Source organism: Taudactylus pleione, unplaced genomic scaffold (genome assembly GCF_031769625.1).
Source record: "Taudactylus pleione unplaced genomic scaffold, aTauple2 ptg000228l, whole genome shotgun sequence".
In the NCBI taxonomy this organism is placed as follows: Eukaryota; Metazoa; Chordata; class Amphibia; order Anura; family Myobatrachidae; genus Taudactylus; species Taudactylus pleione.
This window is the reverse complement of record NW_028284630.1, coordinates 2,940,636-2,967,860: the sequence shown is the minus strand read 5'-3', so window position 1 is coordinate 2,967,860 and position 27,225 is coordinate 2,940,636. Positions and strand designations below refer to the sequence as shown.

At 42.5% G+C, this 27,225-nt stretch overlaps 1 long non-coding RNA gene and 1 pseudogene across 2 annotated transcripts in view; both read right to left on the bottom strand.

The window, feature by feature from the left end:
• LOC148517061 (uncharacterized) overlaps window positions 1–27,225 on the bottom strand; it is a 125,907-nt gene that overhangs the window by 29,211 nt on the left and 69,471 nt on the right. The window lies entirely within an intron of this gene.
• Window positions 1,234–1,352, bottom strand: LOC148517062 (5S ribosomal RNA; annotated as a pseudogene).

Genomic DNA, 27,225 nt, shown 5'->3' with positions numbered 1-27,225 from the left:
AGATGTATCACTAACCAAAATGCATTATCATATGAGACTGATGTCGGTGCTTAACTTCAGTGTGTATTTATTTATATGTATATATATATATATATATATATATATATATATATATATATGTACAAATGGTAGGCGGCACTCACGGGTCTTTACAGAAAAGAATCAAACTGACAACTGTGTCAAACCTTTTCCGACGTTTCAGTCAGTAAAGACTTTTATCAAGAACATGAAAACAACTGTGTAATGACATACCTTTATACCAGTACATCACAGGTGATAGGTGCTGCCTCCGTGTGCTGACCGCCGGGCGCATTGGGAATGATGTCATTAGCACGTGTCCAGAATCCAGCGCGGTCGCAACACAACGTCAACACCAACGAGGTGACGTCAGGCGTACAGACACACGCCTCAGACATCATGCCCGACTGTCAGAACCAGCGCCCCTGCGGTCAGGAGGCTAAATTACACTTATATTACATGATGATAATAACATATTGAGTGCAAACGATTGCACTGTGTAAAAGAAGAAATGAGTGGAACATACCTTAGAAGTGATATAAGATGTATCTAAGGAACAAAAAACAGTGAGAAGAGTGTGAAGAAAAGGAAAGAGATTGTCCCACCGTAAAGTGACATAATTTAAAGAGAGAACATATAAACTCAGCAACAAAATGTAACAGAGAAAAGACAAAACAAATAAACAACATAAAAAAGCATAAAAAGAAAAAACATATAAATGCATTGAAATAAAGAGAAAAAAAACGTGAATAATAGGTACAACCACCAATATAGGATATCCAATTAAAAATATTGTGTGAGACCAAAATAAAGTTTTTGTCTGTTGTAAGGATGTAGGGAGAAACTGCAACAATGCATACCTCTACATCTGTACCCGAAATCAAAGAGAGTGGTACAAAAAACTAAAAGGTGAAAAAATATATATAGCGAAATATCAACCTCAAAAATAAAAAAATCAACCTCAAAAAAACTAATTAAAAAAGAGAAAAATGAAACAATTATTGATATTATCAAAGGGTTATATGGTCAAAAAACTTATATAAAGTTAGACTAGCTCAAAAAAACAGCATTATTCAAAAATCAGCATGTGATTACATCAAAGGTAAAAGATGTAAAAAATACACATCCACTGATGATGTAGACTATACTAGACAACTTACGCATGGCATCACTTGAGGCCAACTAACCAGTCTTTCCGAAGTAGATGGTAAGGGTATATTACAGAACCTAATCTTCCTAGGTGGTCTCCCTCCCTAGTACTACTTAGGCCCAATACTGCTTGGCTTCCAAGATCAGTTGAGTTTGGGCATAGCCAGTATGGTATGTCTGTAAATAAGAACTCATCTATAAGGATATGCTGGTGGAGGCGGGTGCCAAAATTTTTTGCCAATAACGTAAGAATAGCCACTATGATGAGGCCGTAGAAAAAAGAAGCAGCATCTCAGAGATAAAAACTGAAAAAAGAAGAATATGAGGTTTATGAAGAGAATGAAAAAATATAAAAAACATGAAAAATTTAAAAAACGAAAAAATTAGAATGTGTAGTCAAATCCAAACAAAAAAGTTAATCGCTTCCAGAGTTGTCGCTTCTAAGAGACGGTCCCATTCAGTGTTCATGTGCCAGGAAGGTCCTCGTCATAGATAGCATGCAAAAGATAGGGTCTCGTTTAGTCCACAAGGGTAACAGTGTTCAGTTTATGTATCCATTGTGTTTCCAACTGGAGTAAACGTTTCTCTCGGTCACCTCCTCTTCTAAGTGGGTGTACATGGTCGATGATTTTATAAGTTAAAGTAGCCAAGGAATGCCGGCTCTGTTTAAAGTGGCAGGCGACCGGTTGGTTAATCTCTTTTCCTGCTAGAGCTTGTCTAATGGCAGTACGATGGTGTGCCATCCTTTCTTTGAAAGTACAAGTGGTTTTGCCAATATATATTAGGCTACACGGGCATCTTAGCATGTATACGACATATCTGCTCGTGCACGTCAGGATATGTTTAATCGGGATTTGTTTGCCAGAATGTGGATGAATGATGTACCTGCTAGGTTCCATATAGCTGCAATGGTGCATCCGGTGCACATGTAGCAACCTGGTTTTCTGGATAAAAAGTTGGAATCTGGAATAAGTGATGGTGGTGATATGTCATTATGGACCAGCCAATCCTTGAGATATTTCCCTCTTTCATGGCACATCATTATATTTGATTTGTATAAAAATGTAATGCTGGCATCAGAGTTAATGATCGGCCAAAGGGTCTTAGTGGTGTGGTTTATGAATTTGCTGGCTGTATTGTACTTATTCGTGAAAAACAGTTTTATTGGTTTTTTGGTTTTTGACACTTGACTTTGCTTTTGATGTTAGCCAAATCTCTGGAGGAATAACCTCTGCCAATGAACTTTTTGGTCATATCATCAATTTCCAATGCAGCTGTCTCATCATTGGTAGTAATTCTTCTAATGCATAAAAACTGGGAGAATGGAAGTCCCATCTTCAAAGCAGTCGGATGGTGGCTATTTGCATGTAACAGAGTGTTACAATCAGTGGCTTTATGATAGATCTTGGTTTCAAACTCTGTACCCTTCCTGTGATGCTCTGGGTTGTTTGTGGACCCGGGGTGGTAGCAGGAGTGATCACAGAAGCAGATTTAAAAATAAAACTAGAATTTTTAATAAGTGCTTGAGTAGACAGATAATGGCAGTAAATAAAAGTCCAGGAATATATAATGTGCACAAGAGTTCTGTGGTGGGAGTAAAAGGGTTAATGTCCAAGTAGAAACAATTAAAGCTGTCCAGGTGTGCAGGTAGTGAAACTGAAAATAATCAAGCCAGGTTTGCAGGTAGTGAGCTGAAAATAAACAAGCCAGGTATACAAGTAGTGAACTGAAGCGCAGGATGTCAGCAGGCTCAGGCACTCAGGTATGGGCAAGGGTGATGGAGGAAGCGGGGTAGTCCAGTGGGAGCTAGGAGCTGACAGGCAGACTGGCAGACAGCGAATTCACAGGAACAGGAAAGCACAGAGAACTCCCTCTCAGCTAGGCTGAGATACACGTTGCACTGGCAAAGAAGGAAGGCACTGACCCTTCCTAAATACCCCATGCCGTGCTGTTACTGGCCGGAGGGAACATGTGACTCACCAGGATTGGCCAGCCGCATCACATGGCCAGAAGGCAAGATGGCGGCACCCATGCCAAACGGAACAGACACTGCCAGGCCTCACCAGCGCAGAGTGACAACAGGGCCGCACAACAACGCACGCAGCCAAAGCCCCCCGCCAGACACCAGCTCCGCCACCAGACAGCCCGCGCCACAACAACCTCACAGGTAACACCCGCCTAGCGCCATGCTGAAATACCCTGGCCGTGACACTTCCATTCTATCAACACATCCAGATAATGTATTGTTTGATGATCACATACATAGGTGAATTTTATGAAATCATGCATTTGATTGACCAGTGTCATATGATGTTCAAATTGTTCCCGTGAGCCTGACCAAAGAATCAGGATATCATCAATGTATCTCGTAAAAAACAAAAACATGCTGCCGAAAAGAAAAATGATCAAAGAATAAGGCTTTCTCAACCTCAAACATATATATGTTAGCAAATGAAGGTGCTACATGAGACCCCATTGCACAACCGTGGTTTTGAAGAAAAAATTGATTATCGAATAAAAAATAATTCCTAGAGAGTTTTCTCGAATAGAGTCATGAAAAATGGTAAATGTGGGCCAGTATACTCGTTATTGCAAGACAAAACAGGATATACAGAATCTAACTGTTTATGAGGAATACTAGTGTAAAGTGACACTACATCAATCGTGCACAGTAATAGATTGAAAGGTAAGTTTTGTTTCTGATGCAGTTTATGTAGTAAGGTATTAGTATCCTTCAAATATGTGTGTTGCTGCATAATGAATGGTTGGACATAAAAATCCAAATATTTGGAAATAGAGCTGTAGAGTGAACCTCTGGCAGAAGTTTTTTGACCATATAACCCTTTGATTATATCAATAATTGTTTCATTTTTCTCTTTTTTAATTAGTTTTTTTGAGGTTGATTTTTTGATTTTTGAGGTTGATATTTCGCTATATATATATTTTTTTCACCTTATAGTTTTTTGTACCACTCTCTTTGATTTCGGGTACGGATGTAGAGGTATGCATTGTTGCAGTTTCTCCCTACATCCTTACAACAGACAAAAACTTTATTTTGGTCTCTTACAATATTTTTAATTGGATATCCTATATTGTTAGTTGTACCTATTATTCACGTTTTTTTCTCTTTATTTTAATGCATTTATATGTTTTTTCTTTTTATGCTTTTTTATGTTGTTTATTTGTTTTGTCTTTTCTCTGTTACATTTTGTTGCAGAGTTTATATGTTCTCTCTTTATTATTATGTCACTTTACGGTGGGACAATCTCTTTCATTTTAATTGATTTCCTTTTCTTCACACTCTTCTCACTGTTTTTTGTTCCTTAGATACATCTTATATCACTTCTAAATGTTCCACTCATTTCTTCTTTTACACAGTGCAATCGTTTGCGCTCAATATGTTATTATCATCATGTAATATAAGTGTAATTTAGCCTACTGACTGCAGGGGCGCTGGTTCTGACTGTCGGGCATGATGTCTGAGGCGTGTGTCTGTACGCCTGATGTCACCTCGTTGCTGGTGACGTTGCATTGCGACCGCGCTGGACTCTGGACACGTGCTAATGACGTCATTCCCAATGTGCCCGGCGGTCAGCACACGGAGGCAGCACCTATCACCTGTGATGTTCTGGTATAAAGGTATGTCATTACTCAATTGTTTTCATGTTCTTGATAAAAGTCTTTACTGACTGAAACGTCGGACAAGGTTTGACACAGTTGTCTGCTTGATTCTTTTCTGTAAAGACCCGTGAGTGCCGCCTACCATTTGACTTTAAATACACTGATCCTTGGGAGCATTTTGGATTTGCTCCTGGGCCAATTTATGGATTGCTTGAATGTGGAGTGCCAACCCATATGACTTTTTATATATATATATATATATATATATATATATATATATATAATATATATATATATATATATATATATATATATATATACACACACATACACACATATATATATTACCAGTTATTTATGTAGCGCACACATATTCCACTGCACTTAACAGAAAATATTTGGTCATTCACATAGTTCTGCCCCAGTGGAGCTTACAATCTATATGCCCTACCACCTGTACACGCACACACATACACACTAGGGTTAATTTTTGCTGGGACCCAATTAACCGACCAGTATATTTTTGGAGTATGGGAGGAAACACACGCAAGCACAGGGAGAATATACAAACTCCACACAGTTAGGACTGTACTGGGAATTGAACCCATGACCTCAGTGCTGTGAGGCAGTAATGCTAACCATTACACCATTTGTTTTTATAACTGTTTAGCCCACATTGCCTAGGGTTTATGGCAGACATGGTGGTAAGACCAGAATCAAAACATCCAGCTATTGTAACTAAAACAATACAGACATGTAAAAAAATAAACAGTTCCTTCCCTTCTGTAATAACCTAACCAGTACAGTGGAAAAGGCAAGAGATGCCCGGCACAATGCTAAGTACAGTAAAAATGGCCCCCTTCTGGTACTCCTCTACTTTAACTTGCTTGTGGATGGGGAGAGCCTCAGGGGCAATCCTCTTTGTCAATTTTACATTTTTTATGGATTGTGGGCCTGATTCAGAGTCACATGCTGATATGAGCTCAGTTGACTGATGCTTTAAGCAATACGGATGCATCCCGATTTTTACCAAACCAAGACACAGAACAAATTTGGATGCGAGAGTGTGTTTATTGTAGATGTTCCTGGTGGGTAACAGAGGTGTGTGTAAGGAGATGCTGGTGTGTCATGGGCATGTTGCTGACAGCAGCTGCGTTTAAAGATACACAGCCGCTCACACACGAGGCCATGTTCCTACAGTGAAACTGCACCTGCCAGTGATGGTGCATGTTTCGCTGGTGCGTTCCCCAAACAGGAACTGCGTTCCACAGGGCGAAGCTCACCTTCTGTAGTGCTAATGTGCGAAACCAATGGAGAGGGCAGAACTAATGGATTGTTCAGGTAAACAAGTACAACAAATGCTGCAGAGTAAACACTAAAATGAATCATACAGTATATAATTCATCCGTATAGATAAATGTACATAAAATTGTAAATGTACATAAAAATATGTAAACTGTTTAGCAACATATCATCCCAGAACACAGAACATTGTTAGTGCATATAATAAAAAAATAAAATAAAAAATAAGTCCAATAATAATCTTAAGTAAAAGAAAACAATGAGTGAAACAAAATAAATTAAAAAGCTACTCCTAGACATAATATAAATTAACACAAATATGCAACAATCAAGTAAAACAATGTAAATAATGAAACTGTCAATATAGTGACTCAATTCCAGTAGCAAAAATATCCAAAATAGTGTAATACTAAAAAATGCAAATATATTTAACAAACAATAATGATGATAGATGGAATTTTACTGTCAGTTTCAACTCAGCAGGAATATGTGCACAGAAAACATCTGTATAGCTACATTCATCCAGACCTTTCTGAATGACAGTATTAATGAGAAATATCCATCAGACCTACCTCTGTATTAGCAGCTTTGCGCTGTTGCCACCTCAAATAGATCTATGAATATGATTAATGATAATATATTTAAGCACTACTAAAGGGCGTTTATGCTTGACAACGTGTATAGCATCAGGTTTATCAGATTGACTAGAATTTGGTGCAATCTTAATTGGTGAATCATGATTCGCCATTTGTTCTTTGAACACATTTATGGTTTTACCTGTGTAGGCTAGTCCAAACTGATAATATAACATGTAAATTACATAATCCATGGTGCAGGTCATTATTCCAAAATACCATCACATCGCAAAAAATAAAAATTATTTTGGGTGTTTCAATAATAGTAGTAAATCTGAATAGAGTATTGAGAGAATTGCAATAAGATAATATTTGATGGAAATATTCTTTTGTGCCAAATCAAAAATATAATCGATATATATTGATAGTAACACAGAATTCTGGGACCTTAGGTAGAACATATGGGTTTCTTCTCGCCATGTAGAGAATGGAATTCACTGGCACCAGATTTGGACCAAATACAGTCCTAGAAAGTCACTGTATTGAAAACTAATTTTGGTGAGCACAGTCTTAATAAGGTCATAAATAAACTCAATAGGTGGGCCTTGAAAAGAACCCTGCAAGAGTTTTTCCCACACTGGATGACTGTCCCATCTCAGTCGCAGGTAGAAGGAGCCGTTGTGGGGGACCACCTTTTTTTTTATCTTGACCTGTCTGATATACTTTACTCCTCCTTCATGAACCTCAATATTTTTAACCCCCCTTTTCCATACCTCATACATGTTACCCTTCTCATTCCTTTCACTACACCCTCTGTATTTACCTCATTTTATTCACCAGACTCCACATTTTCACCTCCACCCTCTTTACCTACCTCATGCCAGTGCTCCTTTACCTGACTCTACTACTTCCTCCCTCATTTCTCTAGCCCCTCTTCTTTACCTTCCTCATTACCTTCAACTGACATATTCCATTTTCTCCTCTCCCTTTAAAAGCATCAGTTGTTTTAACTTCCCCTCTTTCCTTTAAACTCCTGGCCCATTCCTTTCACCTCCATCATCCATTGTATCCCTCCCTCTAGCTCTTACCCCGCCCCTGCACAAACGTATCCCCTCCATCAGTGGCAGTGCAATAATAGCTCGCATCACACACCCCACTCTGGTCCTAGGAAGAACATCACAGTGCACATGTTCCCAGAATCCCTCAGTTACCCTTCATCACTGCCTATCCCATGCAGACACAGAGTTCACCCAATTGCCATCTGAACCAAGTGGGACTGGGGAGAGGTCACACACACATACAAACACATGTACATATAAATAAGAGATGGTTTCTTGCCCTTTTACTGGCACAGTTTGTCAGAAAACCCCACATTCAATTATTATATGATATGAGGCATATGGGCAAATCTAATGTTGTGAGGGCGAAGTCTGATGGGCATGAAAGGGATATGTGGGGCTGTTTTGTGGTGTGACACATGCATGTAAAGATATTTGAGGAGCATTAATTAATTTTTTTATTTTATTTTTCGCCAGGTAAACAGTTCTCTACACAGTGACTGCATGTTAGAATTCTGATCAAACTTAAAGAGTCAGACTATCTGGACACAGCAGTGAAGAACTGTAATGATTTTATGAATTTTGTAAACATTTTGATATGTGGGGGAGGGTCTGATGGCATGTCAAAGATATGTTGGCTTATCACTTTGACAATTTTATTAATAGGGTCCCCACAAGTTTGTTTCCCAGGGGGCCCTGTAAGTGTTAATTCAGCCCTGTGCATCTTTGACGTGAATAAGACACAATTTAAAGAAAAAAAATAGTACACTACACCTCTCGGAGCAGCTCAGTCATGCCAGACATCTTGCACCACATGGCATATTGAAGCTAGGTGTATGAAGACACTTCTGTACATATTCAGAAGTGAATTTATGCATTTTTGCATATTTTTGACTCAGAGAGACAGACAGATCTTGGCCATAACTGTCGTTGTGTAAAATGTTAAAAAGAGTAGATGATGAGCGCTGAGATTAAATAATAATAATAATAATAATAATCATGCAAACATATAAAAATATTACAAAGTAATAATAACATTTCAATGTTTATAGTCTTTTTGACTAGCTGTTGTGAGCAGTGGCCACAGCAATATAACAGTTCTGAATGGAAAAAGCTGTAATTCGGATACAGTCAATGGTATGGTCCGCCTATTCTTTCCCTACCTTACCACTGGTGGTATGAGTTCTGTGAAGTGGCCAGCATCTGGCGTCATCAGCCAGCTCTGCGCCTTCCAGACCTGCCGGGACTTGTTGGAAGAACTCTCCCCCGGGGAAGTAATACCTCAGCATGTGCACTGCGAACTACATGCATGTGCAAATTTGCAAACATCGCCAGCAACGAGCAATCGCTTGCTAGCGAGCAGGTCTGAATCAGGTCCTAATTCTTTGTGTAAAATGATAATTTCTTGGAGGCAACTGGATGAAAAAAATGTGGTCATATGTAAGAGATCTATCTCACAGAAATGTCGTGGGCGTGTTGAAGGCATGTAGCTATACTGTACTTCAATGCTATTCTCGTGCATACAGCTAAGGGAAGCCTATTTCTGATGGGTCTCTTGGACCAAGCATAGGACAGGTGCAAGCAGTGGTGTAAGTAGGGTATTTGGAGCCCAGGGCAAGATGAAAAATGAAGCCCCCCATGTGTGCACCGGAAAAGTGGGCATGGTCACATGTCGCAAGGGGCATGGCCATTGAGCAATGTGGCATGTCAACATGACACACCACCATTTCTCGTCACTCTGGGAACATTTCTTTCCATTCCATATGCACTTTAATTCTCCCAGTAGTAGTGCCCCTTAAGCAATGCCTCTAGTAGTAGTGCCTCTCATGCAATGCCCACTGTAGTAGTGCCCCTTATGCAATGTCCCCAGTAGCAGTGCCCCTTATGCAATTCTCTCTGTAGTAGTACCCCTTATGCAGTGCCCCCTGTAGTAGTGCCCCTTATGCAGTGCCCCCTGTCGTAGTGCCCCTTATGCAGTGCCCCCTGTTGTAGTGCCCATTATGCAGTGCCCCCAGTAGTAGTTACCCATATGCAAAGCCCCCTGTTGCAGTGACCACTATTTAGTGCCCCTTATGCAGTGCCCCGTATACAGTGCCCCTAGTAGTGCCCCTTTTACAGTGCCCCAGTAGTGCCTCTTATGCAGTGCTCAATATATAGTGCCCCAAGTAGTACCCCTTATACAGTGCCCCTTATGCAGTGCACTGTATAAGGGGCCCTGAAGTGCCCAATATATAGTGCTCCCAGTAGTGCCCATTATGCAGTGCCCAATATACAGTACAGTACCCCCAGTAGTGCCCCTTATACATTGCACCCAGTAGTGCCCCTTATGCAGTGCCCCCTATAGTGCCAATTATATAGTGCTCCCAGTAACGGCCATTATACAGTGGAAAATATACAGTATAGTGCCCCTTATAAAGTGCCCCCAGTAGTGCCCAATATGCAGTGCCCAATATACAGTATAGTGCCCCAGTAGTGCCCCTTATATAGAGCCCAGTAGTGCCCCTTATGCTGTGCTCAATATATAGTGCCCCTTATATAGCACCACGAGTAGTGCCCCTTATGCAGTGTCCCCAGTAGTGCCCAATTTATAGTACCCACAGTATTGCCCCTTATGCAGTGCCCAATACACAGTGCCCAAGTAGTGCCCCTTGTACAGTGCCCCCAATATTGTCCCTTATATAGTGCCCCCAGTAGTGCCCAATATATAGTGCCCCTTATACATTGCCCCCCGTAGTTCCCCTTATAAAGTTCCCCCTATGCAGTGCCCAATATAAAGTGACGCCAGTTGTAGTGCCTTTTACACATATAACATGCAGACACACACAGGCAGACAAAATTTTACTTACCAGAAACCCAGATCCTATGCCCGCCGCTGTCCACTGCTCCCGTCCCGCTCGGCACTATGGAAGAGACATCATGATGTCTCTCCCTTCACACTCTCATGAGTGAGCTCCAGCCTGGCTCTGGTCCTGGGTGCAGCAGCCAGAAAGAGTCTGTCTGACTCCTATTGGCTGCAGTGCGAAAACAAACATGCCGCCAGAGGGTTTTTTTAATGTTTAGTGCCACGGACCGCACATGCCATGGACTGTGGCGGGCAGCACCCCCACACCATGGCCATGTGCCTTGCTCGACCCTCCCACGTGGGAGCAAGTGCCCATGTTAATGATGACTGTTGGGGCTGTGGATGTCAAAACAGTGGATTGTGCAGCTTTCTGCTTGAAGCCACCAGAAACTCGCATTAGCCCTACGGCTCCTCACGTTGCCATGAGGTAGTAAATTAGGCTTTGTTGGCTTCCCACAAATACAGCCACTTTGCGTCCTGATCACAATCAGGCCCATTGTAGTTAACCTGCCAAGAGGGCTGATTTTCTGCTACTGTGATAATACACATTATGCTTTATTCCTGTAGAGCTGAATTGGGATTGCCTTTGCTGCATACTGAATATTCTTTTATTTGGACAGTGGCAGGGTTTCAGCAGCCCATCTTTTATATATTCTCTATTTATTTTTACAAGCATGAGGTGTTTTTACCATGTAAAAAAAATTGGAATGGTGATGTCTATGGTGATGGTGACGGTTTGTAAACCAGCAGTTTGTCAGTGGTTTGGCCTTTTTGTACATCTGGCGGTTTAAAAAAAATCCCCCTATTGCTTTGGTAATAATATGGTTTTGCTCTGTCAACCTTACATGTCAAATCGGTATTGCAAACTCAGAACCTTATTCAGCAAGGATCATAATTGCAAAGCCTCATGTAGGTAGCTTTGCAATTGCGATCCTTGCAGATATGGTAAAGCTACAGGAGGCATCACGCCTCCTGTGCATTACTTATCCTAGCTGCGTTGTCCAACGCAGCATAATCTGCATATCATCGGCCATGGAGTCACGCAGCCGGCCGCCGCAGTTGATAGGAAGAGGCCAGGAAATCAACGTCAGCTGATGGAGATCCTGGCCACTTCCCTCCCCCCCAACAGCGGCGACACGCCTCCATTTCAGGAAACGGAGGCCATCGCCGCCCCCTCCATGCCCACAAACAGCAGCAGACTGTCTATCACTGACAGTCTGCTGCCAGTCTGCGTGCGGGATTGCATATCCATTCTGCACATGTGCAGAACAGGTCATTCATCTACGCAGATTCCCGAACATCGGGAATCAGGCCCTCAATCTGTACTCTACTTTTCTTACTAAAGCTTTGTTATGGATATGGCTGTGTGCAAAAGATATGGCTATACATTTTCAGGTAACAATCTATTACAGTATATGACTACAAGATTTTTAGCCTGGTTTAAAAGGAACAGAAAGAGGTTATGGAAATGAGCCCTCTGAGTACATAGAGGGTTCCTTTCAATTTATAGGCAAGCTACATCCTCAAAAGCTTTAATTATGACTTTTTGAATGTGACAAATGACAAACTCAACGTCAGTGCATTGACTATAGGATTTCAACTTGAGAAGTAATGAAATAGAAGAAGAAATGAATATAAAAAGCTGGATAGAAAAAAGTCTGTTTAAGGAAACAGCTGTTTCAAGCATTAGCAGACTGCATACAAATGCAGAGAGATAAGTGCTTACTTTGCAAGCCACACATTGTTTCCATAATACAGCATTCAAAAAAGACTTATTTGTCCCAAAATCAATACAAACCTTTTTTAATACTCCGGTTTAAAATGTGTCAACGTAACTGTTATTTAGTATCTATATGACAAATTATTTTCTCTTCGCTGCATTGATTTCGATCACTGCAAAAATACATAAAAACAGATATTGGAGGCCTAACAGATTCTGTATTGTCAGGAACAATTACTACTGAGTTCCTATATGTGAAACAGTCTGATTGTTAAAGCAACGCACTCAAGTAAATCTACAAGGCTGTGATGAGCAAGACAATTTCATTGCAATTGTAATCTTCTACAAGCAGGATAGAAACCAGGCTTATGACTCGGGGAACAAAAATCAGAAAAATAAGATTGCTATTATGAAGTTCCAGGAAGCATATCTGTCTAGTGTTATGTGTACTCTGCTGCAGATCTGGTTTTGATAATCTGAATAACCTTTCTAGGAAGTTACAGAAACAAAATCTCTGCTACTATTGATTTGCTAATCACATCTTCCCTCTCTTGAATGAATTACCTTCCAGTGTTCCATTTTTCAACTGTGTCTATGTTTTTCTTTATTTTCAATCTCTAATGTTTATGCTCATATTTGATATTTGTAAATTTATTTATGGTGCTTAAGTCAGTGTCAGGACGAAGATATGGTGGTTTCAAATCCAAGGTAATTACCAAATGATGTGGTGTGCATAGGGCAGGCACTACCATTAGAAAAACCTAGGCACTGTTATGAGTGCCTACCGTGATCTTAAGCCTGCAGGAATAACTTGCTGAGTACTTCACTTATAACAACTTTCTTTCCTGAAACTACTATCATTCACTGGTACAGGTTGAGTCTCCCATATCCGAAATACTCGGGACCGGGAGCATTTCGGATTTTGGATAATTTCGGTTAATAGAATACCTTCCAGGGGGGTCCAGGAGATGTCACAGGAGGCCTGGCGTGTGCAGCGGAGGGGTCCGGCAGGTGCCACAGGAGGCCTGGTGTGTGCTGCTGGGATGTACAGGGAAAGATGTCGTGAGTGATCCGGCGGGTGTCGGGTGAAGTCCGGCAGGTGTCACGTGAGGCCCGGCATGTGCGGCGGGGGTAGGTCCTGCAATAGGGTACATCAGGTGCTGCGGGGGAGTCCAGCGGGTGTCACGAAGTGCCTGGCTTGCGCTGCAGTGGGGGGAGCGTGGCATATAGACCATGCCCGCGCCGCTAATGATTGGTCATTGATCTGTGATGTAATGACGCCAGGTCACGTCATGACTGCCCAAAAAAACTTTGGTTTTTGGAATATTTCGGTTAATAGAATTACGGATATGGGAGACTCAACCTGTACTCGGCTGGCAATGACTAAATATCATAAGAAACTAAAAGCACTAACTAAATGTACCATTTAACTAGATGGCATTAGGATTTTAATGCACTAGCTACAAATGCCAACTAAATAGAAATATCTAGATAATATTAAAACTATATATAGACAACATCAAACCAAATGGTCAGTATAGCTCTGGTAATTATACTGAAGAATATGCAAGCAGGTTTTCTGAATAGCACAGATAATTGCACTGTAGAAAAATGCCGTCCAGCTCTTCCAAATAGAACAGGTAATTTACACAGTAGAGAAATGCTGAAAAATCTTCCAAGTAGCACATGTAATTTACCCAGTAGCGAAATGCTGGCAGGTAGCAGGTTTTCTGCATCGCACAGATAATTGCACTGTAGATAAATGCTGGCCAGCTCTTTTCATTAGAACAGGTAATGTACTCAGTAGCGAAATGCTGAACAAATATTCCAAGTAGCATGAGTAATTTTCACAGTAATGAATTGCTGGCAGTTTACATATGCTTCCAAATAGCACAGATGATTTTACACAGTAAATAAATGCTGGGCAGATCATCTGAATAACCCAGATTGTTTGCACTGTGGATAAATTATGATATTTATACTGTAGGGAGACACTGGCCAGATCTTCTGAATAACCCAGATTGATTTTACTTTGGAGAAATGCTAATAGATATTCCAAATATGTAGTACAAATAAATTAATTCCACAAATCAGCATAGAGCAGGTATCCAAGTAAATGACAGGACTGCCAGGATCAGACAGATTATAACCCGCAAAGTAGTGTTAGAAGGACATCCCTAAAAAGGCTGAACAGCCAATCTTCCCATGTCCTGAAAGCAGCAAGGCTCTGAACACAGCTGCAGTAAACAAGATTCAGATCACAGCCCAGCACAATGATTCCTGGTCTGCACACATTACTGGTTGCAGGAGACTAGCTAAAACCACTAGAGCTAGCCTCACCAAGAGATGCTAGGGCACCAATGGTTATGTGGTCACATATAACATTGATGAGTCACATAATGTCACTCATTCAGTGTATTTAAAGTCCACATGGAAAACTGCATCTGCTGGAGGACAAGCAGCCAACAATTTCTTCCCATGATCAGTGTTGCGCTAGTAGTGTGGTGCAGAGTTTTGATGTCACAATCAAGTGCCACATTCCCAGTCTGGTGAGCCAGGACTACTGATGTGGGTGCAATGACTGGGTGGAGGAAGCTACTTTCAGAGGAGGAAGGTATCCAAAATTGTGTTCTTGCCTGCCCTGGGTATGCAGGATTGTTGGTAGTAGGTCCTTGGTTTATGTACAGGGTTATAACCTACAGGCAAACATACTTTGATCACTATGATATTTAAGAATATAGGGCCTGATTCAGAGCCGCTCGTAAGCGGCCACTCGTTCGTTCCGAGCGATGTTTGCACAACTGCGCATGCGTACGGATCGTAATACGCATGCGCGAACCAGTCAGTGCGGCCGAAAATCGTTTGTTCGCTAAATAGCGAATGCCTGCTATTTTGAGTGACATGAGGAGGCGTATGTGGGTGGTAACAGGGGAAGGTGCTTGAAAACGGGGAGTGGAGATCCGAACGCAGGCGTGCTTAAAGGTCAAAACGGGTGTTTTATGGGTGTGCATAATTAATACAGCAGCATCATTGACCACGTCACTGGGTTATTTCATAGTCAGAACTGCTCGCATGATTGCGGTAGGAAAAACCAACCACAAGAATAGCGAGCAGTTCATACGCTGGTTGATGTACTCGATTAATCTAATAATTAGCGGACATGACGTAGGATGCGAGCGGCCAGGGGGCGTAGTTTTCCAAAAAACGACCGCATGTTTGGTTCACTCGTTCAGACCTAGAGGCGTGAACAGACCGCAAAGAGCGAACGGTTCATTTGAATAGCCACCCCTTTTTTCTGAATGAGCGAGCGCAAATAGCGTCCGGCTCTGAATCAGGCCCATAGATCTTACCTACACCTCGAGTACAGTCCATAATTGGGCCATTTGTTTATTTTCACATGGTTCGATGATAACAACTCCTGCCTCAAATCCCCTTATTTCACACTTATTTGTTTTATATTGTGAAACATCCACATTTGCTGATTAGCTAAAATGGATTTGTTCAGTCTGTAGGCACTGCCTTTTTTTCACACCAAGAGGAAAGAGGGAGTGGGTGTGATGTACAGTGTCACGTCTGAGGGTGAGAGTTGGTTGGAACAGTCGGGGGAGGCTGAGGTGGAGCCTAGGGAGGCATGATTAAATCTGGGTGACTTGCCCCATGACTTCCTCATGAAATAAGGGAAGATTGGAAGCAGTGGAACTGCTGAAGGTGATGAGTCTGAAGGCAAAGACAGTAGGAAAAAACTTTCTTCGATTGGAAACTGAATTGGAACTGCAGTGGTAGAATCGAATAAGGAACCGATGTAGTAGAATCGATAATATGGAATTGATGAAGCAAGGTCTGATTGGGACCGATGCTGTAGAATCGATGGAGTAGAATAGATGATATGGAATTGATGATGCAAGATTGGATTGGAACCAACATTGTAGGATCAACTAAATAGAATCGATGATATGGAATTGATGAAGCAGGAACAGATTGGAACCAATATTTTTTAGACAATCGGATTAGAACTGATATTTGTAGACACCTTGATTGGAACTGATGTTTAGAGACAATCGGATTGGAACTAATGTCTGGAGACAATCCAGGGCCGGCCCAAGCCAATTTGATGCCCTAGGCAAGATTTTGGCTTGTGCCCCCTAGGACCGCCACTAGTTCCGCCTCTATCCCAACAGCACAGATCATAGCAGCAGCCAGCAACACCCATCACATTCACCCGCAGCAATCCTCATCCAGCACTCCTCACCCACCACAGCGCCCCTCACCTAGCAGCACAGATCACAGCAGCACCCATCACCCCTCACCCAGCCAGCACACAGCACCTCTCACAGCAGTCAACTCAGCACCGCTCACTCATGCTAAGCTGACTTAGTAAAAAAATTCACCCTTAAGAGCTCCCAGACTACCTCTGAAGCTAATTGCTGAAGCACAATATAAGAATGCAGCTGTCATGCGTACGCCCGCCCCTGCAGTTGTTTCCCCGGCTCCTAGTCATTCCTGTGCTTGGTGGCTGGCAAATACATTGCCCCCACAGGAAAAACACACTGCCCCAAACTGGAAATAAACACACTGCCCCAAACAGGGAAAAATTCAACCATATTGTCCGTCACCCATTATCCACTGACAGAGGCCGCCATTAAACAGTGAAGCATAAATCCCTTAGTGCTTGCTGAAGGGATTATGACATCCTTTCTGGATTTAACATACAGCAGTGATCTAAGATTACCGCTGTTTGTCAAGCATCACTCTCGTCATCTTTTACATTACAAGAGCGATGCGTTCCCCATTGCAGGCAATGGAGACCCAGCGGTGCCTTTCCGGATTCAGCAAAGTCTTCGAGGCACTGCCGGATCCCCCTATCATGCACATGCGCAGACAGACCATCGCACATGTGCATTACACCAACCCACCGGTGAGCGGAGAACACCGTAGACAAGTAGGACTTTGTGGGATCCTGCCGGAGGATTAATTAAATACCAGTGGCAATTTTGTTTGTATCACAGTGATACTAAATGAAAATTAGCGCTGCTATTTCGTTCGTTTATAAATGTGGCTCAGAGTGTGCTCCCCCCAATCCCCATGCCCACAGGATATTGCAGTTATGGTACTATTGGGATGGTTGAGAGAGGTATGCAAAATAATAGATAGATAGATAGATAGATAGATAGATAGATAGATAGATAGATCCATAAATAAACAAGCAAAGTTGATGGCACTCTGGCTAAGCAGATAGCAATAACAGGTCAACGTTTTAGAGCTGCCAGCTCTTCTTAATAAAAGAGCTAGCTGATCTGAAACGTCGAACTTCACTAGACTGTGGGCCTGATTCAGAGACGGACGCTCTGAAAGAGCACTCGCTCTGAATCACAGCTTTAGCGAGTGGCCAGCTGATGGTCGCGATGGTCGAGAGCACCGCAACCATCGGGGCTTGCGAGGAGACCCTTGTGGTAGGGTCTCATCTGCCGCAAGCCCCAGAGAGCTTCCGGCTCTAACAGAGCCGGAAGCTCACCACTGACATCACGAGTGATGTCAGTGGGGCCACCCCCAAAGGGCAGGCGTTCCTTCGGGAACGCCTCTATTTTGCCAGCCACTCCCCCTGGCCCGCCTACCAAACAGGGCGAGCTGTCAGATCAATATCGACAGCTGCCCCATTTGTAGACAGCCTCGGAGTGAGAGAATTTCTCTCTCGCTCTGATGCTTGCACATGTGCGCGGCGAGTGCGCAGTAGGCCACCATCGACCCACTTGTGAGCGTGAGTGGGTCTGAATCAGGCCCTGTGTCTGTTATTGCTATCTGCTCAGGCCGACTACCATCAAACTTGTCTGTTTATCTTTACAGATATATCTGATGGGCACCAGGGCATGTTGTTCTATTTGGTAGGAGAGCCAGACAAAAGAGGATTGTAAAGAAAAAAAATATATACATATATATATATATATACATACACTGTGTAAATATGGATATACAGTCAGGTCCATAAATATTGGGACATTGACAGAATTTTCATATTTTGGCCTCTATTCACCACCACAATGGCTTTGAAATGAAACAAACAAGATGTACTTTAACTGCAGACTTTCAGATTTAATTTGAGGGTAATTACATCCAAATCAGGTGAACGGTGCAGGAATTACAACGGTTTCTATATGTGCCTCCCACTTTTTTTCATTTCAAAACCATTGTGGTGGTGAATAGAGGCCAAAATCTGAAAATTCTGTCAATGTCCCAATATTTATGGACCTGACTATATATATATATATATATATATATATATATATATATATATATATATATATAGATCTCTGAAGGTAGCTATATACATATATGCTCACACACAAATGCAATATACTGTAAAAGTATAATTTACTGGAGCAGGACTGTCAGGTCACAGGGATTTGTTGGCTGTGTGTGCACTGTGCTGGGCTTTTCTTTTTTAGCGCTGGGGACTGTAACCAAACATCAGATCCCCATCAGCAACTGCAGGAGCAGAGCGGACACACAGAGAGATGACGGAGAGAGATGACGGAGTGAAGATGGAGAGAACTCCGCCCGGCCCGACTTCTTCTCCCTGTTCAGCCCGCGCAGCTGCCAGTGCAGCGCTTACCATGAGTCAGTCTGGCTCATTGTTTGCACCTGACTGGTGGGGGCGGCTGCGGGCCCCTTCATAGTGGTGGCCTGGCCCTTGTGCCATGTACCGGCCGCCGCTAATTCCACAGCGTCCATTTGAGTTGCTGTCCCTGCCCCAAACCTCCATCGGTCCTAGGCTTGGAATGCCCCTAGACATTTGCCTATGTTGCCTATGCCTAGGGCCGGCTCTGAGACAATCGAATGGAGACCGATGATAATGAATTGAAGAACTGGATCGGTTTGAGACCAATGTTGATAAATTGAAGAATTTGATGAATTGAAGAATTTGTTGATGAATTGAAGAACTGGATTGGTTTGAGACCAATGATGAATTGAAGTACTGGATCGTTTTGAGACAGGTGATGATGAATTGAAGTACTAGAACGGTTTGAGACTGTTTGAATATATCGGATGGGACCGATGGTTGGAGATATTGGCTGATACCAATGATTGGAGATATTGGCTGGGATCGATGATTGGTGATATCAGCTGGGACCAATGATTGGAGATATCAACTGGGACCGATGATTGGAGATATCGCCTGGGACCGATGGTTGTAGTTAAGAACAAGTCTCTATAGTAAATAGAATTGGAGACTTGATAACCAGACTTGGAACTGGAATGATACAGACTGGAACCGTTCAGATACAGAGTACCTGGGAGCTCAGCACAGAGCTGTAACTTCAGCAAAAGCAACATTGTACTGACAATGTGGGACAGTCAGAAAATGGAATTTATAGGGGTGGGTCCCCAGGGATTGAATGCTGTGATCAGTTAGTCTGGGAGCAGCACTCTGAGTGGTAGAGGAGAGTCAGATGACTGAATCCAACATGGCCCATACTGAGTTTTAGAGGGAACTCTGGTGTGCAGCCTGAGTGCTAACACACTGAGGGCACAGAGCAGGAACTGTGTGGACAGACCTCAAAATCCAGCTGGATGCAATGTTCAGTGCAGGTGGACCTCTGCGTTATCCGGTAGTTATGTGCGGTCACAGCGCAAGCGGACCTCAGCTCTAGCTGGAACAAACACAGCAGAAGTAAAATGTAGGAGAATATGGGAAAAATTGGTCAGGATCGTGACATACAGTAACTGTCCCTGGGTATATCCTAGTGGCCTGGCAATTCTGGATAATAGTCAAGGAGAAACAGAGCACTTGTCCTGGCTCCTCACAAACAGTTTTACACATTATTTCCAGCAACATTAGGGCAGTTTATGCATGGAATCGTAGCAGAGACTTGCAACTTTCTATTGGTCTTCTCAGTCCCACTATCCTAGGCTTTAGCCAGGAAGGGAAATTAATCTGCTGCACCAGGCCAGGGACTTATCTCCTTCTCAACAGCATTCAGGCCCTGATCCAGAGCCGGATGCTCTGAAAGAGCGCTCGCTCTGAATCAGGGCATTTTTTTAATGTGCGGCCCCCTGGCCGCTTGCATAGCTGTGGGTGGCCACCCACAGCTATAGCGAGCGGCCAGGTTTATGGTCACAATGGTCAAGACCATTGCGACCATCGGGCTTGCAACGAGACCCTTGTGGTAGGGTCTTGTGGCCGCAAGCCCCAGAGAGATTTCGGCTCCAACAGAGCGATGTCAGTGGGGCCGCCCCCAAATGGCAGGCGTTCACATGGGAGCGCCTCCGTTTGGGCAGCCACTCCCCCAGCCCGCCCACCAAAGGGGGCAAGCTGTCACTCAACATCGACAGCTCACCCCCTTTGTTGTGATACCCGGAGCGACGGAGTGCCCGTCGCTATCCGGGTCTCGCGCAAGCCCGCTCCGTCGTGCGCATGCGCACAGGCCCACCATCGACCTAGTTGCGAGCGCACAGCGCTTGCGACCGGGTCTGAATCAGGCCTTCAGTGCTCCCACACAAAATCACAAAGTTAGTAAATTCAGAATAGAAAACAGTTTAGAATGCACTGAAATGTAAATCAATTTAATCTCCAACAAAATAAAAGAAGAACAACTCTCACAACCATAAAACACACACACATACAATATATTATTAAAACTACAATAGTAATGTGTGGCAGATGTGCCTTCTATAGTGTATCGGGACCGGTAACATTGCTTGAGTTTCCATACAAGACTTGGGTGCACTGAGAAAGGTTAAAGGAAAATAAGTAGTACAAAATCCTTTATCCACTGAATTTGCTCAAATATTGAAAGACTGAGAATGTTCTCTAGTACTGACTTTTTCAGACATGCTCTCTATTTTACCTTATTCGACTCATACTCTATGTTCCTGCATTAAAAATTGGTTAAATTACAGATTGATTTGTTACATAAAGAACTACATAAATAATTTAAGATTATAAAGAGATGTTCAGTTCGGCTCTCCAGAAATCCAAATCCTCCCGAATTTTGTGAATCTGGACGGATCTGAGTCATGTTACTGATCTCCTGAGGAGATTCGGACAGACCCGAGATGCAATTTTGATTTTCCTGCGGTTCAGAATTCAAATTTTAAATCTGAAATTCAGATTGTGGATTGCAAAAATTACATGATTTTAGCTGTTTTTAAAAACTTTTTATAATTTTTTTTAAAAAACAAACAAACCCTGGGGGTCATTCAGACCCGCTCGCGAGCAAAGGACGCTCGCAAGCGGGTCGATGTTGGGCAAAAGCCTTATACAATAGTCAAATGAGTTATGTTTTTTGAAATACATAAACCTAGTAATCAAGGTCCAACATATCCAGTCTCAGAACACAAATGGCCGTGCAAAATTAAATTTGATTGAGAAAAAATATCTATATATTTGCCTTTATTCAGGTTTGTACACATCTTGCAGTACATCCACTCCTGATCCGTGGTTTTATTTGCTAATCATCATCATAAGGAGTGCATGGAAAACAAACTGCTACGTTTTGTACAGAATATTCAGATCTGCTGATTGATACATATTTATAGGTTAACAGAATCAATGGATGAATCTAAGTTTGATTTGTGTACAGTAATTATAATATTAGGATCATACAAGCAGATTTTACTATACAACCAAAAGCATTGAAGTTTGGAAATTAAGGGGTCTATTTACTAAGCTGTGTTAGGAAACAAAGTGAAATAAGATGAGGTACCAGCCGATCAGCTCCTAACTGCCATGTCACAGGCTGTGTTTGAAAAATGACAGTTGGGAGCTGATTGGCTGGTACCTTATCTCCTTTCACTTTGTCTCCTAACACTGCTTAGTAAATAGACCCCTAAGACATGCAGATTACTCGGAGTGGTTAGGTTGATGGGAACACTTCACGTATGATAAACAAACTTAATAGGGATTATTTTCTTTAAATGCTTTTCGTGAAACAGCTGCAAAGTTTTTTATTTTCGATAACACTGTATGGCGCTGCGGACCACATTTGGTCCCTATAAATATATCAATAAGTCTCTCCATCTGTAGATTTTCAAAAAAACAGTCAATAGTGGTGAATCTTATCACAGAATGAATTTCCTGAGTGTGTATATTAGTATTGTTGTATCCGTTTGTGATGGATGGGCACAAGTTTCCAAGGTTGGGTATGGGATGTGAACTCAGGATCACAGCTGTCAAAATTCCGATGGCGGCATCCCGACAGGGTTAGGATACAGACACCTGACAGTATGTATCCTAACCCTTCTCCTATATGTACCCCTACACCTTCCTCCCCGCACCTTGAACCTAACCTCCCCCCTGGTGCTTAACCCTAACCCTTCCACCAGTGCCTTCCCGTAAACCTCCCCCTTAACCCATCTCATTAGTTTCAGGATGCTGGCACCAGGATTCAGGCACCAGTATTCTAAGCGCTGGCATCCCCTGTGCTGGGATATTGACTGCATCCTATTTCCAAGGAGGATCAGCCATGCCCCCAAGACAGGGTGACCATGTCCTTTGTGTTCAAAGATGACAAAGCATGTACAGGGCCCAGTATTTAAAAAGAGCATGGCAAACACTACACACTTGGACATGCTCCTAGTACATGCTTGCCTACCTTTGTTTTTCTCTCCATGGGAGAAGCCAGAGAAAGAGAAGCAGGAGGGTGGCAATGGGGGGCGGGGCCTGATTATTCACATAATTAAGCCCCGCCCCTCATGGTAAATTGTCATGATTGGCTCAAATTTAAATACAGGGCGGGGCCAAATTATGTGATTCATGAAGAATCACATCATTAAGCCCTGCTCCCATTCTGCCCACTTTACCAGGAAGTAGGCAGGAATGCGGGAAAAATGCCTACTCTACTCCATTCGGGGTGTTACCCAAAAAATCGGGAGCCTCCCGCGACTTCCGGGAGAGAGGACATGTATTCCCTAGTATTCAACTCACTATGACTATTCTGCATGACCATGGTTCATCAGTTCCTCTCTTGCAGTAATACATTACACAATTTTCCACCATGCTGGCTTTCTTACAGCTTTTAGGTTATGATTAGTTGTACACACTTTGCATAAGTTAATGTAATTTACTGTATGTAGTATAATAACTAAGAATGACCAATAAGGGTCACTTTAATCCTTTATTTGACAAACAGTGTTTTAAAATTATTACACACTAGTTATAATAGGAATGTAAAGCCTTATGCACAAGACTAGGGGCCTGATTCAGTGATGGTACCGTCCACCATCATCGAGACCACTGATGGTCGCGATGGTGATCCCTGCCTGCGACCTCCATTGCAGTGCTGGGATTGCAACAGTGTTCGTTTAAGATGAAAAGGCCTTTTTTTAAAGTCATTGGTGGAATTATGTTAATGTTTTAGTATTGAAATATGCCAGTGTTGTGTTTATGGAATGCCTAATTTTTCAACAGAGAACACATCAAACTTTCCTTGATGGGCTTCTATATGGTGATTGATAGGGGATGGGGATGGGAAGATCGTTGCACAGGCAAAGAAGTAAAATATAAATAGGTAATGTAAGGTCCTTATTTGACTGTATAGATGCTCACTTGATTTATAGTAGTTATGATACTTATTTACTTATGAGCCTATGTGATCAGTGTTTTAGCAACCTTTGAAAAAGTGTAATGTCTATAAAATTATAAAGGGTCTACATTCTAACTTGTGTTATAGAGTATCCTTTCTATTCCTCTATTAACTGATGATTATCTCAAATAGAGTAAATTAGAGTAATTATCTAATTGGGGGTCCAATGCTATTCAGCAAGATCTCCAACAGCAGAAATTAAAATTTGAGAATATCCCAGTTACACTGTTTTTTCTAAGGGCAACCTGCTCTCCAATGATCTCTCACTCCTCATCGATAGCCATTGGGCAAAGTGACCTTCCTGACTTTCCTCTATAATACCTCTTTTCCACCAAAAACCCAGGTCCGACCTGGGTTTTTGAACATGGTTCCAACCCTGGTCAGACCCAGGTCAGACCCATTTACACAGCACCTTTGATCTGGGTTACTCCCAGGTCAGCCCTGTTCACACTGAACTCAGGTCTGCCCTGCTAAACCTGTGAGGTCATAAAAAGTGGGAGGTGAATGCTCCACAACCACCAATCCGCTTATTTTAGGCATGATCCAGGTCAGATAACCCGGGTTGCACCGTTTACACTGCACCATTACCTGGGTCCATCCTGGGTCCAACCCTGGTAGCTACCTGGGTTGGATTGCAGGGTCACTTGACCCAGGTTATTTTTCAGGGACCCTTTTACACTGAGCTGCGACCCAGGTAGACCCAGCAAAAACCCAGGTTTTTGCTCTGGTGTAAAAGGGGTATAAAGGTGATCACACATTAAGGGCAAACTGATGCATTTAAATTGTGCAACTGAAACCTAATATATGCTTTAGATGAATTTTGAATATTTCTCCATTTGAGGTAGGATTAGGAGACATTAACACCTCCTACCTCTCAAACAAACTTTGTATCTGCTTTGAGTCCTGATTGGGACTATCATATAGTAGTGATGAGTGGGTTCGGATTTACTCAGTTCTTTACGCCAAAATTATCGCAAGTTCAGGTTAGTTTGGATTTATTTTATTGGCTATCCAAAACACGTGATAGCCGATAGCCAATAAAAAGCCAGAGTAAATCTGAGTAAAACCAAACCTGCTCATCTCTATCATATAGTAAATAATGTATTATTATACTGTGTGGACTACTCAATTGAAGGCCATGTTTGCCGAGATCTTGGAGGTATAGATATATCCTGATTATCATTTGAGTACATCCTGGAAGGGACCAATATATTGGAAATAGTGTGTGCTACTCATTTTGATTTATGTTTTAATGTTTGCCATGTTTTTATGTTTGCCAAGCATTAGGAGGATATATTTTAACCAGTGTATTTTAAAAGCTATGGTTTAAATTAACAATTTTTTGATTGAGTGCTCACCTAACAGAGGGCCCGATTCAGACCCGCTCACAAGCGCACAGCGCTCGCAAGCAGGTCAATGGTCCCCCACTGCACATGCTGGAGCCGGCTCCGGTGTGTGAGAATGCCCCACTGCGATCGGGACTGTGATCGTAGTGACTATGCAGTCCCATTGCAGAGTGATTGACAGGAAGTACCATTTGCGGGTGGTGATGGGGGGCGGTCGGAGAAACACAGGCGTGCCATGAACGGTGTTGTAGGGGTGTGCATAAATTAGCCACTGTGATGGCATATGCAGCTTGAGCTCTCACTGCGTGCAGTATTGTTAGAAATTTATAAGTGAGGTCTGACCTGCCGTAATTGTGCGAGAGGCTCTGATTTACTTCGATGGTACCGATGTTTTGGATGGATTGCAAGGTATTACGGATGTGCGAGAGGGACGTGGGTGTCTGCATGTTGTCAGTGTGAGTGCTTTGTGATTGAAATTATTAGCATATTTTTGCAGCAGAACTCCGTGCGCGATTGCTACCACGATCGCAAGAGTTATCCTTGCTGAATCAGGCCCACAATCCATACACAATACTGATGTTCACACAGTTCAGTGATTATTTGCACTATGCATAAAAATCTGAAACCCCTACGGAGCAGATGTTACACAGAGCATATGCACAAAGATGTTGTTCTATTTGATACAGACAGTAACAAAAATGTGTCGGATTAGTGATGGGTGTTCCTGGGTGGTGTCTGATGGGTGGCTAGTTGTACACACAAAAATCATCCGCTGAGTAGGTGTATTATGGTCCGCTTAGTGAGCGGGAGTGTCGCAGGTGTGTCAATTAAAGCGGCTTTGTTCCCAGACACACAGCTCCAAGCATAGGAGGCCATGGTCAGAGAGAAAATGCACCTGCCAAAGAGCTGGTGCAAGTTTCAATAGTGCGACTAATGGTTTCATATAAGGACACACCAATCAGTATTACAGCGTGCATAGGAGCTAAAAGTAGGCATGTCTGTCCTTGCACATTGGGCTGCACGGATGTACACAAGGGAAGGAGTTTGCAGATTTGCAGGCCATTTGTGTAAACTCACAGATGGGCAACGCCAATAATTGGTGCTGAATGCGCTTTTGCTTGCGACTCAGTCAGAATCAGTGCCTTGATAATGGACACATTGTTATGAAAAGTCATGGAGAGAAGAATTAAAGTAGGAGATGTTAACGATAAAATATAGTAAATGATAAGCAGAATGATAGACATTAGCAATCTGTCAAATCATTGTAATTAGGCAATGCAGGAAATTGCAAGATACATTTAAAGAAAATCCCACTTAGAAGAGATTTTTGAAAGGATTGATTCTGTGAGAATGGAATGAGAGCTGCAGTGAAGAGCATGAAATTGCAGGGAGATTGTAAAAAAGCAAAGGGAGAAAAGAGGCAAAGGCACACCAGAGCTGTCAATGACGTGCTGTGAGAAAGGAGCTGGCTGTCCATGGAAGGAAGGTCTGATGGCATGTGGGGAGGACTGATGAGCATTTTAAGATGTATTTGGGGAGATTTAATAGGCAATTTAGAGCCCCTTGTACAACCTTGCTTTGGTGTACATAAGCTTCCCACCCTCTAGTGTGTCCTCGGAAAGAGTGTTTAGCACAGCTGGGAACCTTGGGAGCCATCGGTGCAGAAGGTTACTTCCTCAAAATGTAGAAAAACTAATTTTCATAAAAATTAACTACAAATTCTGAGGACCTTTGCCATCAATTGCAACAAAGTACATAGGGCCTGATTCAGTAAGGATCGTTATTGCTATCACAATAGCGATTATGCACGCAGTCTCACTGCGAATATATGTTAATGATTGCAATGCCATTACAGCCTAACATAAGGACGCCCACTGTACCTTACACACACAACCGTAATACTTAGCAAGTCTGTGAAACCATCGTTAACATCGAGTAACATCGGAGCCTTGCGTACATTTGATGCACAAGGTCTGGTCTTACTCAGAAATTGCTAACCTCAGCATATGCAGTGA